This window comes from Vidua macroura, chromosome 6 (assembly GCF_024509145.1).
Source record: "Vidua macroura isolate BioBank_ID:100142 chromosome 6, ASM2450914v1, whole genome shotgun sequence".
NCBI lineage: Eukaryota > Metazoa > Chordata > Aves > Passeriformes > Viduidae > Vidua > Vidua macroura.
In genome coordinates this window covers 24,628,878-24,646,816 of record NC_071576.1, presented here as the reverse complement: position 1 = coordinate 24,646,816, position 17,939 = coordinate 24,628,878, and the positions used below count along the sequence as shown (strand labels likewise).

General features: G+C 39.9%; 1 long non-coding RNA gene across 2 annotated transcripts; it reads right to left on the bottom strand.

The window, feature by feature from the left end:
- Positions 1-13,136: 13,136 nt before the first annotated feature.
- LOC128809559 (uncharacterized) lies at positions 13,137-17,654 on the bottom strand. 2 transcript variants are annotated; one of them, XR_008437774.1, is made up of 5 exons: positions 16,719-17,654; positions 16,419-16,560; positions 15,517-15,594; positions 14,120-14,211; positions 13,137-13,337 (listed from the first exon to the last, which is right to left on the bottom strand). It is a non-coding gene; the product is annotated as an uncharacterized LOC128809559 (long non-coding RNA). The 2 variants fall into 2 exon arrangements; XR_008437773.1 differs by having other exon boundaries at positions 16,419-17,654.
- Positions 17,655-17,939: the final 285 nt, after the last annotated feature.

The following is a 17,939-nucleotide window of genomic DNA, read 5'->3' as shown; positions in this document are numbered from 1 at the left end:
ACAGAACCAGCATCTCACAGAAACCTGGACTGGCACAGAAACCTGCAGGTCTCACAATTATTATGCACAGACACATCAGATTTACCAGTATACATGTGGAAATATGTTGCATGACTTTTGCAAATGCATCTGGCTCACCTGAAGCTGGTGGCCTGGAAAACATTACCAAGCACAAGAAACTATAAATGTGCCATCCCTTAAATATGTGTAATTAGGCTATGCAATAATTACACTGTTGTACCAAAACTGATATGGCAAAAAGACGCCATGATCTTGAATTTAAGCTTTTAGGGGGTTATTTTGTCAGAAGGTTCTGCTGATGCAGTCCTTACACCCTCAAAAGCCAAGGTGAGCTTTGCTTTATGTCCAGAGCAGGAGAAGAAATAAATAAGCATAGTTGTGATGTTAAGGCATGAAATTATTTTGGTGGACACAGACAGGGATGTTCTGACTAGAAGGACAGAAAGGCTTTAAAAGAAGATGTATGGTCTGTTAATTTGATTCTTAAAGTACAGATATGCATTCACAAATGTACAAGGGTCCACTTCATTTGAAAATATTCTGGCGCAAGTTTTCAGTTACATCATACATATTACCCTGATGATGCAGGAAATCTCTATGATGTATAATCAAAATGTGTAGGTCTGTCAGCATGGGTCAGAGGGCTTTACCCTCCTGAGGGTCAGGAAGTTTGAAATAAACTGAGATAAGATAATAAACTTCCAGTATGTGTCCCATGTTTTAGTTCTTTTGTCCTGCAAGGCCACAGAATTAGAGAGTAGTTGATGTTGGAAGGCACATCTGGGGATCATCTGGAGCAAACTCAGGCCAATCCCACCCCTCAAAGCAGGGTCAGCTACTGAGGGCAGCGTCTATCTGGGTTTGGATATCTCCATTATAAAGAAACAACACTCTCTACAGGACATTTGTTCCCATTTTTCACTATACTCAAAGTAATTCCTTTTTCCTTACGTTTAAATGGAATTTCCTGTTACAGTGTAAAGATGAAGCAGAAGATGTAGATGTTGCTTTTACCTCTATAAGACATTTTTGAGACAAAATACTACAAGGAGAAAGGTGTATCCAGAGAAAGAGGAGGATCTGACTTCTGTGCTAACACTGTGTATGTTAGGAGTTCACTGTATATGTGAGGTGTTCATGCTGTTTCTGCACAAGTTATCTGCAAAAGTTCATGTCTGAATCTGTAAAATCCTTCTTATGTAGTAAAATGTGGCTATTATAAATACAAGACATCACATTAGGCAAAAGAGCTCTTCTGAGGGAAGTTCATTTTGACGCTTTGCTTCTGACTGAAATTTGATTCCTTGTTAATCTCTGGTTTTAAACACAGGGAATCTTATTATGGTTATTGATTATCATTATTATCAATGCTCTGCAGATCAGCCTCGCTAGGTGAGCACTCTTGGGTTACTCCCTCCAAATTCCTGGTCTAAGATTTCCTAGCAGTCCAGGAAGGGCTTCGAATCACACTTTTTGTGGGAAAAATGTGAACACTGACACAAACCTCAGAGAAAAGAGGAAAACATTTCATTAGGCTTGGTGAGTTCTCTGGGATTACACATTCTGGCAAATGCTGTGCATCTTCCTAGCAGACTTCTGTGCTTTGGTTTCAGAAAACCTCAGAACCCTGGAGTAACAAGAGTGACTGCTTTATCACCTATTAGAAGGAAATTCTCTGTTTGCTGCTCAAGGCTGAGCCACATCTGTAACATTTATCTCATACTCACCATTCAGACAAATTTCAGCTAGACTCAGAGCCAAATAATCCAGTGACTTTGTCAATATCTATTAGTCAAGTGATGGAAGAAGAAACAAATTTGTTTTGGTAAGTAAATCTGAAGGTATATTTCTATGCCTCATTAGTAGTGTATTTCTTCTGTAATGGAGAATAGTTTGAATCTTTTCCTAGACCATTTTTCCAGAGAAGAGATTAAACTTGGTACAAGTTCATGGTCTGATTGGGGGTATGGAATGTCTGATTTGCCACAAAATTTGATTTTATATACAGATGCTGGAGAGAGCCTGTCTCCATAAAGAGAAGGAAAAGAAAAAATATTTTCTGCAAGTTACTTCAGAAAATGTGTTACAAATACACCTGCAAGCCTTCATTAATATGAATGACATAGGAAAACATTCACACTTACACATATACCCACCATTAAGACCTTCACAAAAAAAGCTTGAGTGCTTGGTTCCAAAAGGAAAAACAAGAACTTTAATTGATTATGACTTGTGGTGCTAGTCTAGCCAAAGGCAAAATTGTTGTTGGGCAGGAAACAGATTGCACAAAACCACACTTTTTCCAAGCTGATCACATGTTCCAAGCAGGAAATTCACTTGGCTTTTGGTAAAACTGTTATGATTTCCAGGATCTATGAAAAGCAGTGATATCTTGCTTATGCAGAGTCCTCTCCATCACCAATTTCTTCCTTGCAGTCTCTTTTATAAATCATGTTCCACAGAAAGGTAAATAAATTTATATGTGTGTCCATATTAAAAAAAAAAAAAGAAAACCAGATCAACAGAAACAAGCCAAACTTTGCAAAAAAGGAATTAGGAAATGATTTTGTTTTATAATATAAAACTGGAAGTTACTTTTAAAAGGTCAGATAGTACTAAATAGGAAAATAAATATTTCTTACTAAATAATTATAATTTGAGTTTCTATCTAGATGAAAAGTGATTTGAAAAACCAAAGTTCTGTTGCTACAGGCCTGCCTTGTACTGTGGCCAGTCCTGCGCTTACAGGAAGGCAACTCTGGCTTCTTCTCTTACACCATTTCTCTGGAGCTCTGACCCCGCTAGACTTGTGGGTATAAATAACAATTTAGAGCTGTGTGAGTACAGATGACATTCACTGAAGCCAGTGGAAGCAGAGCAAACTTGAATTTGCAGCACAGATTAGAACTTCAAAGCAAAGTCCTTCTTGGTGTCCTTTTATGGTGGAATAGATCCTTGCTGTAATTCCCTTTGCTCTCTAGGACTGAGTCCATCACAGATGATCTGCCTGTAACTTCAAACCCAGTAAAATGCAGCTTAGCCCTGCCTCCAGCCATGTCTAACACATCTGCCTGGTTGAAAGGAGAGCAGAGTAGCAGGAACACAGCATCTTTATTTTACATGATAACATTCCTAGAGTGCATGGAAACTTAAGAGTTATCTGTGCAGAGACACAAGAGTTTAATGAGTTTCAGAAGGAAGGTGAATTTATTTTAGGTGTATTAGCACTGTTTTGTGAATAAAGCAGTTAGAAAAGCCAATGCAAACATTGTGTGATGTTTCATAAATCTAGCTTGTAATTGTTAACACATGAAGCACACTTATTTTACTGCAAGTAGAGTTGCATAGTAAAAACTTGATTCATGAAGGCATTATGCAATAATTAAGTGGGGTTTCTGTGAACTTAACCAATAAAAAAGTGCAGAAAGGACATGTCTGGAAGTTTCACTGGTCACTAGAAGTTCACAAGCTGGCAACACACAGGTGTTCTTGAGGTATCAGCCAGTTCCTGCTTGCAGCAGGGAACTGTTTTAGTGTTAAAAGTGTTTCTGAAGAGGTGTTTTCTACATAACCTTACACATTGCTTCATGTAGTTATGGTGCTTAAGGCAAGTTAGGACAAATATTTTAAGTATCAGGTTTGCCCTAAAATATTAATATGACAAAGGGAATCTGTGGCATGAGCCCTTTTTGATCCTTTTCTATATATTTAAATATATTGTCTTCATCAAAAAGTTTATCTTGGTGTGTTGGACCAGTATCTTACATAGATGTAAGAAGCACTGAAATATGACAGTTAAGAGTGTCTGCATTTCCCCAAGCTTGGATGTTTTTTTTCCCCAAGAAATAACTAACCCGATATTGCTAGTTCTGTAACTCTCTCAAGCCACTAAACCAAAGAGCCAGTTATAGCTCTCTAACTAAAAAAAGCCCTTAAAATAATTTTACCTGTGGGTGAGGGGCAGGTGTGATATGTTATACTACTTTACTCTTCTCTGGCTCTGCACAGTGAAGTAAATCCCATTATAATTCAATTAGTGAATCAGTCATAACCATAATTGCAAATCTCCCTTCTCTACAGCAGGGAAGAAGGATGGAAGCATTTCTGTCTTTTAGTTTGCTTTGGAAGTCCTGCTCATATCCATGAGAGTTCTTAAACACCTAATACACCGGCCCTTGCATCTGGAGTGTGCTAAGAGCACTCATGCACTCAGCTACAGCAGCCCAGCTGAGGGGATGTCACTTGTTACTCAGTACTTTAATTAATCTGTGCAACTACCTATAATATCCTAGGCTGGTCATAAATCTGACTTACTGCCTATCCTGTTTTGAAGAGACTGAAAAAAAAAGGAAGCCTCATTGTCCTGACAGTTACAGATGCACAGGATAGAGATCACATTCTGGATGTGAAATATATTGGGCACAACTTGCATCAGTTCTCCACAGCCCTGCACAGGCTCATCATGCCATTATGTCTCCCTGGCTCTGGGCTGTGCTGGACAGTAAAGGTCAGAGGGTAGGGGGGGCTGCAGGGCTGTGCTACCATACTGAGCCCCATGGCCAGAGGAGTGGGACCAGCTGTTGAGGAATGAAAGAAGTGTAAGCCTTCTGAATGTCTCCAGAGAGGCAACAGAAATCCAGACCATTGATTCTCTTGGTCCTTTTGTGAAACTCTTCTGAATGCACTATAGCTGTGATTCATTCTTTTGCTAACTGTATGGCATTTATCAGGACACCACATCACACATTGTGGATCTGACCCTGGTCTGGTTATAACCTCAGCTATTGTCTGATTGTTGGTTAGGAAATGGATATCAGTCCCATAACTGCTGAGCAAAACCTGCTGTTGTGTCCCACACCCATTGCCCCTAGAAGAACTGATGCAGCTAGTTAAAAAAGAGTGTTTCCTGGGATATTGGAGGCATTAACACATATAAGGATGGCAGTGGCTTATGAAAAATTGTCCCAGAACAGATTTACAATGAACATAACCTATGTGGAGCAGAACTTACCAAAGGCTGAAAGTGTGTAAGTGCATTTCTGCCCGTGTGAGTCCCGTGTCCAGCAGCCCATAGCACTGACTTCCACAGCACCCTGCTCCATTCCTCACAGCTGGTACCTGACCCTGAAGGTGCCCCTTTCCCTGCACACCCATGCTTCTCTTGCTGGGCATGTGAGAAGAGCTGAAATCTTTTCTGTAAGGAAGCAGTTCCCATGTAAATCTTATGGGATTCACAGAACAAACATCCTTTCACCAGTCTTCCCTGGCATCCCTGACCTCTTTCAGGCATGAGGCAGAATTACTGTTCCTAGGGCTGCCATTCTCAGGAACCCCTCATTGATGTTACACCTACTTTAAATACTTTTTAAAACTAAATCAGTTCGATGGTTTGGGAGTATTGTTCATCTCACTCATAAGCTATACCTTTTGAAGCAAATATGAAACATTATCTAAAATTTATTAAACTCTTTTCCTGTGACCTGTGATGCTTTCTCACAGCTTATATTTCAGTGTAATTTTTTCTGTTGATTGTTGGTGTCAGAGACAGAGAGGTCTCTGTCTTTCCACGGAGGAAAATGCAGGGCGCCCATTTCCCTTTCTACTGCTGGTTTTGGGAAAGAGGGGACTGCAATATTTGCCTTGCACTTCCCACTATCCCAAACAGCAGACTAGGCCAGCCACAATTGTCTCTAGTTCAGCCTTAAAAACTTTCTTGGACAAAGAACTTATAACCTTTCTGAGTAATTACTTCCAGTACTGGATTACTCTCCTAAGAAAGAATTTTCTTTTAAAATATTATCTGAACAAGAGATGTATTTTTTGTCTTCAGCTGAATAATTAACATTCTTTCTGAAAATGTGAGCTTAGCATGTTATGTCTGTAACATCTTTCAAGTTTTACTTATTTTTTGTGTGTGTTTTCCCCCCAGAGTAGTCTTAGAAGTTTATTCCACACAATTCCTAGTGAATTGTGGGGTTTATACCCCACAACGGGGTTTATAAGTCACTACATAATAATATATGCTACATCATATTTAGAATAATCACAGAATAATTTATGCTGGAAAATAGCTCTAAGATCATCAATTCCAGCCTTTGACCCAACACCACCTCATCAACTTAGACCATAGCACCAAGTGCCAGCTTAAGTCATTACCTGAACACCTCCAGGGATGGTGATTGTGACTCTTGAACAGCTCCCTTGGGTGGGAAGTCCTTGGGAATGCCCTTAACAAACCCTTCTGTGAAGAAATTCTGAAGCTTCAGGCTATTGTCCTCTCATTCTGTCATCAGTTGCCTGGGAGAAGAGACAGACCCCCACCTGGCTACAGCCTCCTTTCAGGTATTTATAGAGAGCAATAAGGTCTCAACCGCCGAGCCTCCTTTTTGCCAGACTAAGCAACCCCAGGTCCCTCAGCCACTTCTCAGATGACTTGTTCTCCAGACCCTTCACCATGTCCATTGCCCTTCTCTGGATGCACACCAGGACCTCAGTGTCTTTCTTGTAGTGAGGGGCTCAGAACTGGACACAAGAATTGAGGTTTGGCCTCACCAGTGCCGAGTACAAAGGGACAATCACTGCCCTGGTCCTGTTGGTCACATTATTTTTGTTACAAAAATAGTAAAAAAATCAGTTCAACTCTCTAACCTCACCTGTTTGTCACACTCTCCCCACTTCATTCCCTTCTTCCTGTGAATGTAGCTGAGGAATCCCCTTTGGTCCTTTCTATGCTCTCACTTCGGCATATTGTGTTAAATCCCTGGAGCTCCTGCATCTGAAACTGCTTTCCAGTACTCCTCTGCTTCAACTTAATTCAACCTTTTCTATGAGTAAATATCTTAGTTGTCATCACTTTCTAATTTCTGTTTTCTTCTGCATTTACTTATTGCTAAACTAACAGTGCCTGATAACTCTGCAAAAGCACTTTGGGATGCAGTACGTATGAAAGCTGTGATCCCACACACAATGATGCCTTTGGGCTGATATGTTCTTGAAATTTCTGTCCTCAGTTCATAAATACTGGAGAAGTCAGGTATAGCTATTCTATTTCTAGTGGAGGGCCACCTGCCATGTGAACCAGTCATAAGAAATTTATCAGAGGTGATTTTCATGTTTTTTTCAGTCAGAGGGTGGTAACATGAATCCATTTGGAGATTCTCTCGTGAAGTGCCCAGTATATCACATATTTTCCCTCCATTATATACAAGTAGCTCTTAGTGATGCTGATGGAAATTACAGGTGTGTGCATTTAGAGGAGGATATAGATCTATACTGTGCAAATTACTTCAGAAAACAAACTGGGTTTATGGACATGGACTGTGCAGAGCTGAGCAGCAGTATATTTCAATCAATGTTCCCTGCATACCACGCAGTAAAGGAAAAAAGAGGCTGGGGAGTAAGGGAGAGCAGAGATTTGGATTTCAGAGCTACTTTTAATAACAACCATGAAGGATAAAAACTACAGAGTTTTGACCAGCTTCAAAATCACTTCTCACCTCTGATTTTGAAATCTCCAGCCCAATTATTTGTTTACTTGATAGTGCTAAAGTCTTATTCTCCATCATTATTTGCTTGCTAGTAAAGAGCCAAAAAACCCCAGCAGTCCAAAGGCAACCACACAACTAAATCACTTCCAGATGATAAGTCACACTCTGATGGTGAAAGCAGACTTTACAGTTTCAGTGTGCCAGGTAATATATGGCAGTCACCCAGTTGCTATTAGTTTTTTTAACAGCATATACACATACTGTTAAGTTTGGGTTTGGGTTTTTTTTTTTTTGAGCTGGATTAGGGTTGGCTAATACCACATACATTAAATATTTAGCTTGATTTCAATCACAAAATCTCCCAAAATAAAAGACAATTCCATTATCCCTAACCCCATTTACACATAAGTCATATTAATAATTTTTATTGTGATATTAATTGTGCAGCAGTTTGAATAGCTGTCCTTAGGATTCGGTATATGCTCTCTCCATGTGCATTTTTTGTGATGACACCTTTGTGTCTTTCCCACAGGATCCCTAGCTCATTCACTGCTCTGGATGGGTGTCATTCATTTATGGAAAGGCCTTTAGCTATCTTGCTTTTTCCATGTGTTTAATATGTGGCCTAATCCCTATTAACTACTGACCAGTTGATCTTGGTCTTAAGAAACAGTTTTAATTTAATTTGTTTCCCTTGGTTTTGATGACTGTAGCATCTAAGCAGTTCACAAATGTGTATTTATTTTCAGATCACCCCAATTATTATCCTCATTTTTTCAGCTGGAAAATAGAAGAACAGAGAAGTGCAGTGATTTTGTGCTCAGTTTAAGACTCCTAATTTGTCAGGGTACTTACCTTTATGCAATTTTTTTAGATATTCAGAGCAGAGCTCCCACTGAGTCCTGCTGCAGCTGTGAGTACTCAGTTGTTTTCCAAACCAGACCCTAGAGTCTCAAGTGAGGTATCCATACAACTGGGAACATTGTGCATTGCACATTGTGACCATAGTGCAAAATTTGGTGTAAGAACTTACTGATGATACATACAAGAGATATGTGGCACAAGCAGGCAGGGATGCACCCTGTTCTACAGACTTAAAGCAAGATAGTGTTCATTGGTTTCCCTGATCCCTGAACTTCATTCAAAATACACCATTCCCTCTGAAACAAATGATCAAGGGGCTGAGTATCTCTCTTTACTCATTCCTGACTTATCTTGAGCGGCCTGAATAAAGATGATATATCCTATGTTGGAAAACAGTATGACTTCCTCTATTGCCAGTGCATTGGCATGAAAGGGGGGGGTGGGGAAAGCCCAGATAACTTCAGTTCTGGCACTTGCTAACTTTGCATATTTGCTTTGGCAGCTCAGAGACTTCTCTTAAGAGAGTGTTTGTAGGTAATTTCCTAGGTACTTAATGAAGCAAAGTGGAAAAACAAAACTCCTATTATGTGGCATCATATTAACACCTCAATGCCTCATACTATTGGGGTTAACTCTTACCTTCTCCATGTGGACTTCTGCCCTTTGAGTTAACAGGGTAATTTGTAGTATTAATGAGTTGCCAACTTCTCTGTGGAACAAAGGACAACTTTCCTGAGGGCTGAGACCAGAGAAGCATCATGACCCAGGGTTCTCATAATCCATTACTGCCCTGCAATGACCAGTGAATGGGCTATAGTGTCTAAAAAACTTTCCCTCCTCTAGCTCTTACTCCCCTCTAACCGTCTGCGTCCCATTCCTGTTCCTTCCTCATATCTGGCTACTTGGTTCAGCCACTGCTGTTCCTGTCTCCCAGCCAGTCTCAATTGCTAATTCTTTCTTTCTGTCAGCCTTTTAAATGAAGGAGCTGGTTTCTCCCATATGGATTTTAAGTCCCAATCCCCCTGGCTCTCCACGCTCATATTTCTACCTCCTGAATTCTGCTTCTTAGCTCTAGGTTTCTGACTATGTGCGAACTTTCAAAGCCTTACCCCTGTTTCCTTGTCCCTTTTGATACTTGATCTGTATTTCTCTCTCATCATCCTCTTCTACTTTAGTCCTCCTGCAGCCACAGAGCCCCCCAAGAAGTGCTGAAGTAAATTACCTTCCACTGGGATAAAACCACCTGTCATCATCTAGCATGTCTCCCCTCCTTACTACAGCTTTTTTTTTTTTTTTTTTTTTTTTTTTTTTAAATTACATCCCTTCAGGATGTCCACTTACACTTTTACAATAAATAATGGAGACATTTTTCATCCTTATAGCTATGCTGGTCTTTCTGGAAGCACTCTGTCAGATTAATGTGACTCAGCCCCATAGAAGCCAGCAATCAGTTTTTCAGGGAACATAATTTTCTCTGGCTGAATAATTGCCTATGTATGTAGTGTTGACACTGATGCTGTGATTCAGTGTTGTGTAGCTTTTCACCAGGATTTCAGCAGGGGTCTGCAGTAGAGGCCTAAGAGGTGGGGTCAGTGCCTGGATTTCTTTTTGAGCTCTGAAGAATGCAAGGCTCTGCTAAACCAGGCACTGATAAAAATAAATAGAAATAAGGGTAGGGGGAGAAATTACATGCTGCTGTTTATGGGGTTCAGCTTTTTAAAGTAATGCAATAATGCTTGGGTAGAGCAAACAACTTTTATCTTCAACAGAAGAGGTAAATAAATATGTCTGTGTTATATATTTATGTATATATCTGTACAAAGACACTGATACAGAAACAGACACAGCCCATACTATGGGCCTTATGCTTCATAATCTCTGTGCTTTAAATTTAGACCATCAGCCCTTGAAATCTGGAAGATTTGCACTTAACTGAGGAAGACCTTGGTCACACCTTCATGTCAATCTTTGGGTTTGGTCTGTACTGAGCAATGGACAGGGTGAAGTACTGGACACGAGTAAAATTTTATCTTGCCTGTGTAGTTTTCCTATCATGAGAGCAGGGAAAGCATGCTGGTGTAATAATCCTCTGTTTTAAAATGGTATCTTGTATGTGTGGCTCCCACCCTTCTTGTGCATGTACATTCATAAATAAAGCCAAATATTAAAAAAAAGCTGACTAGTAACAAGGTAATTAGTCAACCAAATGTTCCAGAACTGTCATAAGGAGAAAGAAATGGTGATCTCGAGTTACTTCAGCTCACCATCAGATCAGCTCAGAGTGTGAGTACAAAGCTAAACTATTGCATATGCTGCACATATGAAAATGGAGATGGAAAGTGATGAGCTCTTTATATGCCCCTTTCCAAATAAATTTGGAGAAGAGCTTAGGTGGTTAAGCAGGTCCCAAATGGTTTCTGCTGCTGAAATAGTCTATTGATGCTTTATTTTTCCCTTTAGATTTTCCACTACATTAAATATTTTAAACTACCAAATATTTCTTTCTAAAGGGAAATGGAATGAAAAGATGTCTTACATGATTTATTACAAATTCAGAGGGAAATACTCCCCTTGTAAATAGCTCTACAAAAAATAGCATCATCAATTTAAATGTTGACATGCTTAATATTAAAGGGTCATATTGTACCAGAGGTCTTTAAGGAGAACTTCCCATCCAAAGGAATTGATTTCAGTGAAAATTGATTGAAGTAGGGCTTCTGATTTCTGGTAGTTGATCTCTCTCTAATTTTGTGATCTCTAGTGCACCTTGCACCTTAATCTTATTTTTTGTGGATCAAATTACTTCACTCCCTGTTTCATCCTGAAGGCTCCCATGCCACAGCCACCCTCACACTGCAGGCACCTGGGCTGAAGCCTCACCAAGTGTGTGCTGATGTCTGGGGACACATGGATGCCACAGCACACAGGGGCTGACATAGGAAGTCAGAGCCCTGACAGGACTTTAACTGGTGCTTACCTTGCTCTCAGCACACACTATTCCTGCTCAGGTTATCTGCTCAGGGGTTGTAACAGTGATTGCAAGCGAATTCAAAGTCAGACCAAATCATCTTATCAGTCACCTACAGCACAGCCTTCCAAAAAGTTCCTTCCAAAGGTTTGCCCTCACAGCCCAGTTTTCCTTTGGCAGCTCACACAGTGAATGCCAGCTCTTCCGGAGGTGATTTCTGGGCACCTCCACACCCAGGCCAGTCCAGCAGCCTCCCCAAAGGCGCAGAGTGATGTGCATTCTCCAAGTGGCAGGGTGTTCAATATTTAACACATCAAAACCTGTCGAGCAGCTCTTATCATAAGCACAGGCTGGATTTCCACTGGAAAGAATCCTCCACACTATTTCAAGTTTTATATTCTATTTATATATTTGTGATTTTAAGGTTCGTGTGCATTTAGGGATTTTTTTACCATTAAACTCAGTGTTCTGGAAAAAAACCCAACTTAATTTAGAGAAAATACTCCGCCTGTTTTCTGTCTTTCTGTTATTATTCAATATGAAAAGGATATTGTAACTGCATATTCCGCTGAATATGTGGTTTGGCAGCGAGTGGCTGCTCAGCTGCCCTGCTTCTGCCTCAGAGTTTATTCAGGTCATAAACGAGACATATAAGCATTTGAGTTAAGATTTATAGTTACATTAACTGTATCAGAAGCTTTTTGTACTTAATATAAAACACACTGCAGGAGCTCAACTTTCCTTTATTCCACAATACACTCAATATTAGACATGTTACCTGTTGTAATTACTGACATTAATAGCCTCAGGAATAATGGAAAGTGAGTTAAATACCAGTGTGGTAGATGTAAATGGGACTTTATAGTACGTGTAATTTGGAAATATTGTATGAGTCATTAAATTTGTACTTAATATTTCTTCATTTAGTAATTAAGCAATAACCCAGCAAAACAATGTCCTCACTTTAACACATAGGTCAGATTTTGTTATAAAATCAGAAAAGTGGTTGCCAAGGATTTAATTTAAATCCCATGAAAGATTCAACCTGGTCCTGACATAGCAAAATTGAACCTCTTGCAGACAATTTTTAGGAGAAAGTGGGGACCAGGATTTGTACAGCCCCCTCCAACACCTCGTAGTGACTCATGTGAGGCTTTAACCAGAACTGCATAGGATAACTTTCTCCTGGAAAGGAGGCTGAAGCCACCAGCAGCTCATATGGGAAATCTAGTATGTATGTCTTCAAGCCACCCAATAGTTACTGATATTTTTACCCAAGCCTCCTCAAATTTTAATTTTATAAGTAATCTATTTTAGAAATTCCCACTTCCTTCATTTGCAAATGGATGTCCATTCCAAGCCTTTGCACAGAAGCAGCCCACTGCTGCTTCACAAAAGTCTCAAAAGACCGGGAAAGTACAAGAGTGGGGTTTCTTAAGCAAATAATATCTCCAGAATGAAGACACTGTCTGAAATGTTTAAGATTATGAATATACTTTTAGTGCATACTTTTCTCTACAGTCTTCTACATCTATGTATTGATTAAGCTAACGTCCATGTGCACACAGTAAACATATTAACATTCAGATGATCCTTTTTTAGCTTGATGCTAATAATATGTTAAGGTGAACAAAGAAGAAAATAGAACCCATATTTACCTATAACCCTGGTCTATTTTGAGATCCCAAGACTTTTATGTTAATAATAAAAACACCAATAAATCCTCATCTCTTTGCTTTTTAAGCCTGACAGATAGTCTTTGAAGCACTATTGCATTTATTTCTTCCAACCAGATGTGCAATTTATGTTTTATTTGAAAGTAAACCTTAGCATTATAGAAGACACTTGTGCTAAAGTAATAACACAAATATATTTTCCATCACTGGGTAAAACCTTCTCAGGTAAGTCTCCAGTCCGCCTGCTGATATTCTTGGAACAGCTTGTATGATACTGGTAAGTCACATCATCCATTTCACAGAGATCTCAATGGAGTCTGTCTGAAAACAGAAATAATACAGTAGGTTTAAGCAGGGAGACATCTAAGCCCCCCGCGTACGTTTCCAAGCAACACACTGTAAAGAGAATGTTTAAATACTAGTTTTAAAAAAAAAACTTGCCATTTATTTCCTTAAAAAATACTCCAAGAATCACATGTGACTTTTTAAAATTTTGCAATAAACTTAATGTCTTTGTTTACATTGAAAATATGCAAATAGGATATTTATTTTTTGTTCTCTTACATCTTTATGTAGTGTGGACCCCCTCATACAGTACAGAACTGAAAAGTAAACGCTTCAGGGATTTTGAACAGTTCGCCTGTGGTTCTTATAAAAGAAAAAATTCACAACAACACTGGTGGGTAATTCACTGGCCCTTCCAGGACTCTTATGGCTGGTGAAGGTGACCCAGCAAGGGCTTCTGATGTTGATGTCCATTGGTCCTCTCAAGGGTCAGCTATTCATACAGTTCCAGCTCACACAAGTAAATGCCCCTTCACTGGGAATCACTCCAACAGCAGAGTTTCCCTCCACTCTCTGAATGGTGTAGCAGATGCCTTGAGGTTCTCAGACATTGGAAGACATGTGCCTTGCCTGGTTAGAGATACTGACAGCTGTACTTCCTGCATATGGTACTGCCACCCATCTGTCACAAGCCTTCAGGCTTTTACTGGCTGGGAAAAGTGATTAGTGTTTCCTAAGGAAAAAATTCTAATCAGAAGTGTGAAGGAGTTATAGACTTTTACCCCTGCACCTAGAAGCAGACATGCAGCATTACTCACCTCAGAGGGACACAGCAGTCCAAGAGGTAAAACAGGAAGCTGAGCTGTGGCTGTCTTCTCTATGGATGCGCCCATGTGGACTTCTGGGCTTCCTGAAGGAACATGGTGGTAACAGTAAGGTAAATGCCCTTCAAAAGGCAGTCCCCCTCATTATTCATTCTTTATTTCCCCTGTGTTTTCTAACCTGGATTAGGGTTAGTCTGTGCCATTTTTGGTACCTTAAATTTCCATCTGTCCTTTCCCTAGGGATGAACTGTGGAACTCGAGTGATAAGTCACCCTCCCACTCTTGACTCCTCATAAAGTTATTATTTATAATTGTTTCTGTTGCAGGAGAATTGTTAGGTAGGATCATGCCCAGTTGTGCTCACAGTTGTACTAAATATAGAGGAAGATGTAGTAACATTTCACAAAATACTACAGTCCTACATAAGTTGTGTATGTGATGTGGTAATTAGAGTTACTGTCCTCTTGGTGGCAGAATGAAGTCTATAAAATAGCATACTGAGAAACCAAAGGATCACAGTAATTTGTGTCAATTTTACCTTCTGATCGATTTGAAAAGCATTTATTACAAAGATAAATGGCAGTAGCAAAAATGCTACCCTGGGAGCAGTTCGGATGTATACTAATTGCAAACAGCTCTGCACATTCATTACACATCGTATGGCTCCTCCTAGTGAAACCCTGCAGAAACAGTTGTGGACTGATTTTCCTCCCTTCTAGTATTTCCACCACATCCTGAACTGCAGTTACTTAAGGGATAGAGCAGCAGGGGGATGCTGGGACTTTGTGGGAGGGGGTAAGGGAGTACTATTGAATTATTTGCAGTTTTACTTCGTAAAGAAAATTCTGCCTTCAGATGCCTGTGTTTGGCTGCTGCTGGCTTCTGTGGCTTCTTTGCATGTACGTGTTTGCCAGCTACCAACTGGACTTTCATAAATCAAATAACTGTCTCAAGGAACTTCAGAGTGAAAGCATAAGCTGCAAGAGTTTGAGCTTACAAGACAGTTGTCATCTGTTATACAGTATAAATCCTCTTTCATACATTTTGGTAGCTCCTACACTCTCTGGAACACACAGCAGGTGAATTGTAAGGCAAAACTTGGCCCTACAGCTTCTAAAATATTGCATTTTGCATTCATACAGAGAAAAGAAATCTTTTATCTGAGTTAATTTATTTATCATTATATTTGGATATTTCATTTGGGTAGTAAATATAATTTTTGCAGTTCTACCAGTTTTACTGTAATGATAACTTCATGCTTTAATCATAAATATACGTCAACAGCAAAAATAGAAAATAAGGTCATAGTGAGACAAGAATCTTCATTGTCAATAATGTTAAAATGGAAGGAAACAAGAAAAGGATTTGGTAGAAATATTAACAATTCTTACCTTAAAATTTCTGCAACTTTTCATCTGGAAAATTTTGAAATCTTGAGTTAATTACAGGAGAAGAAAAAACGTTCACCTCTGAAAGGAAGTGATTATTATAAGCTTTAAAATGCTCCCCCAAAGTCTGTAGGAGGCATTTTCCTACAATGTGTTTGTAGGGAAAAAAATCATCCTCCAAGGCACATCCTTAAAAAGCTTCCTCATGGTTTGCTCAATCCTCTTTTATGTGCTATGCTTGGTTCCATCAGGTGCTTGGGGGCAAAGAAAAAGAAGATATTTGTGATGGAAAGGTGCTGCAATTTAGAAGAAAATGGGCAGAATTCCTTACACACAGGATACTGTTTATAGCAAAATTGACTCCTGTCATGAAGCTGGGAGAAGCCTCTGTGACTAGCTCTCTCCAGTATCCTAAATCTTACAGCAGATCTTTCCGCAGCTAGTAAGCTGGAAGCTGCAAAAAAGCAAAAGGGCTGCAGGCATAATGCTCACACAGTAAAAACCTAAAGCTAATGTCACTTACACTGCGAGGGAATACTTTGCAGGGGCACAGAGATCAGGACTACACCAATTATCTATTTATGTTTCAGGAACATTAATAGAAATAATTGATAAATTAAATCCTGGGCTAGAGTTGACCCTGAGGACTTCCCTGCATCCTTGTCTGACTTTGAGTCTCATCACTGCTATTTCACTGTATTACCTGTGATGGATACAAAGCTCCAGTTGATGAACAGTTGTTCTTCCCTTACAAATAGGTATAAATCTGTTATGGAAATCCTACTGGTTATTTCTCGACTTTCTTGAAACGACTCTCTAAACACAGCTGCCTCACAGTCATGGCAAACATTCTTCACAAAGGCCAGTTTGCTCTACAGGCCCCAAGGAATGTGACAGCTTGATACCTGGATAAGCCTGGGCTCAGTTTCTGTTTCTACAGAAAAGCTGGAGTCTCCAGTGGATGTTGGTAAACAAACCCTGGAGCCATTACGTGTTAGAGATCATAAGCTGTTACTCAGCACCTTGCAATATGGAGTTGGATGTGACCTAAATGAAAGAAAATAAAAAGTCAGAAAAGTATTTCAGAAATACCTGAGATGAGGAACTGCACACAGAGCAAGCTGGTACTGAGGTGCTGTGCTCAGTTATTCAGTTGTTAACCCATGGCTTCACTTGATCACCATGCACCAGGCTGAAGTACTCACACAAGTATTGTAGCTGCTGGTAGGCACAAAACCTCTTCCTCAATGTCCATATATGTCCAGAACATATATGTTGAGCAGGAACAGATGGAAGGGTAATAGCAGGGAGAGTGGGAGAGATTGTAATCCACTCCTGTTATCAAATATAAGGACTTCTTGACCAGAAGATGAAGTAATTTTAATCTTTGGTCTCTGAAAGCAGAGGCTAGGTAGATTCATGTTAGAAGCTGCATGCACAAAAGTCAGTACTAACATCCATTAGATAAGTATATTTAAAAGTGTTTAGTTCTCCATTGCATTGAAGGGTTTAGGTCTTCCCAGGAGTTCAATACTAGAAAGGATATTTTGTAGCTCAAGGTCTTAAAGCAAACACCACCTGATAAAATTCAAACTTGAGGAGCCAGATCTCTCTGAACTTGCTGGCGCTTTCTGGGAGCTTCTGTTTGTTACTGTGGTGGGAAGACCACACAAGGAGTGTTGGAAAGGACGCAGGTAAAAAGCTATTGTTGCTTTTGTAGGACCAATTCCATCTCCCTGACTAAGACTGAGTGAAATTCACTGATGAATAAGCTACTACTTGCTCTGGTACATGATGGTAGAATTAAGCCCAGAAAGAACATACCTGGAAACCTGGGCTTGACTGTGCTAGTGTTAGGCACCATGCATGAAATGCCAGGCATGCCAATGCCAGACAGCTTCTACACTCCCTTGGCAGTGCAGGAAAGGCTGCCTTCTGCCCACAGCTGGGCACAGCAGGTCACCTTGGTGGCTTTAACAAAGTAGTTTGTCTGAGAGGACTTCTTCTTTCCATGCACTGTGATCAACTTGAAGGGACTGTTGTCCCAGGGATCAGCAGAAAGGTTTTCAGGTTTGCAGGGAGACAAATACGACCTGAAGAAAGATCAGAAAAAAACAGCGATTTCTTAAGTTCTTCACAAGGTGTCTCACTGGGTCTCAGGAAAGACTAGAGGACTTCCACAGTATTGAAGTGCTGGCAAAGTAAAAATGGGCTTCAAGGAGAGAGACTAGCATTAGCAGAGGAGCCCTTGTTTGGTTGTAAGTGATCTCATTCAAGTGCAATATTGATACCAGAGAAAGAGGGAAATCAGAAAGTAAAAACTATAATCCTGGGACTGGCAGAGGGAAGAATGAAAAAAGAGAAACCTGCTGTCAGCAAGAGCTAACCTGTTCCTTGGGAGTGTATCGATCTTGTTTCCTTTGGTC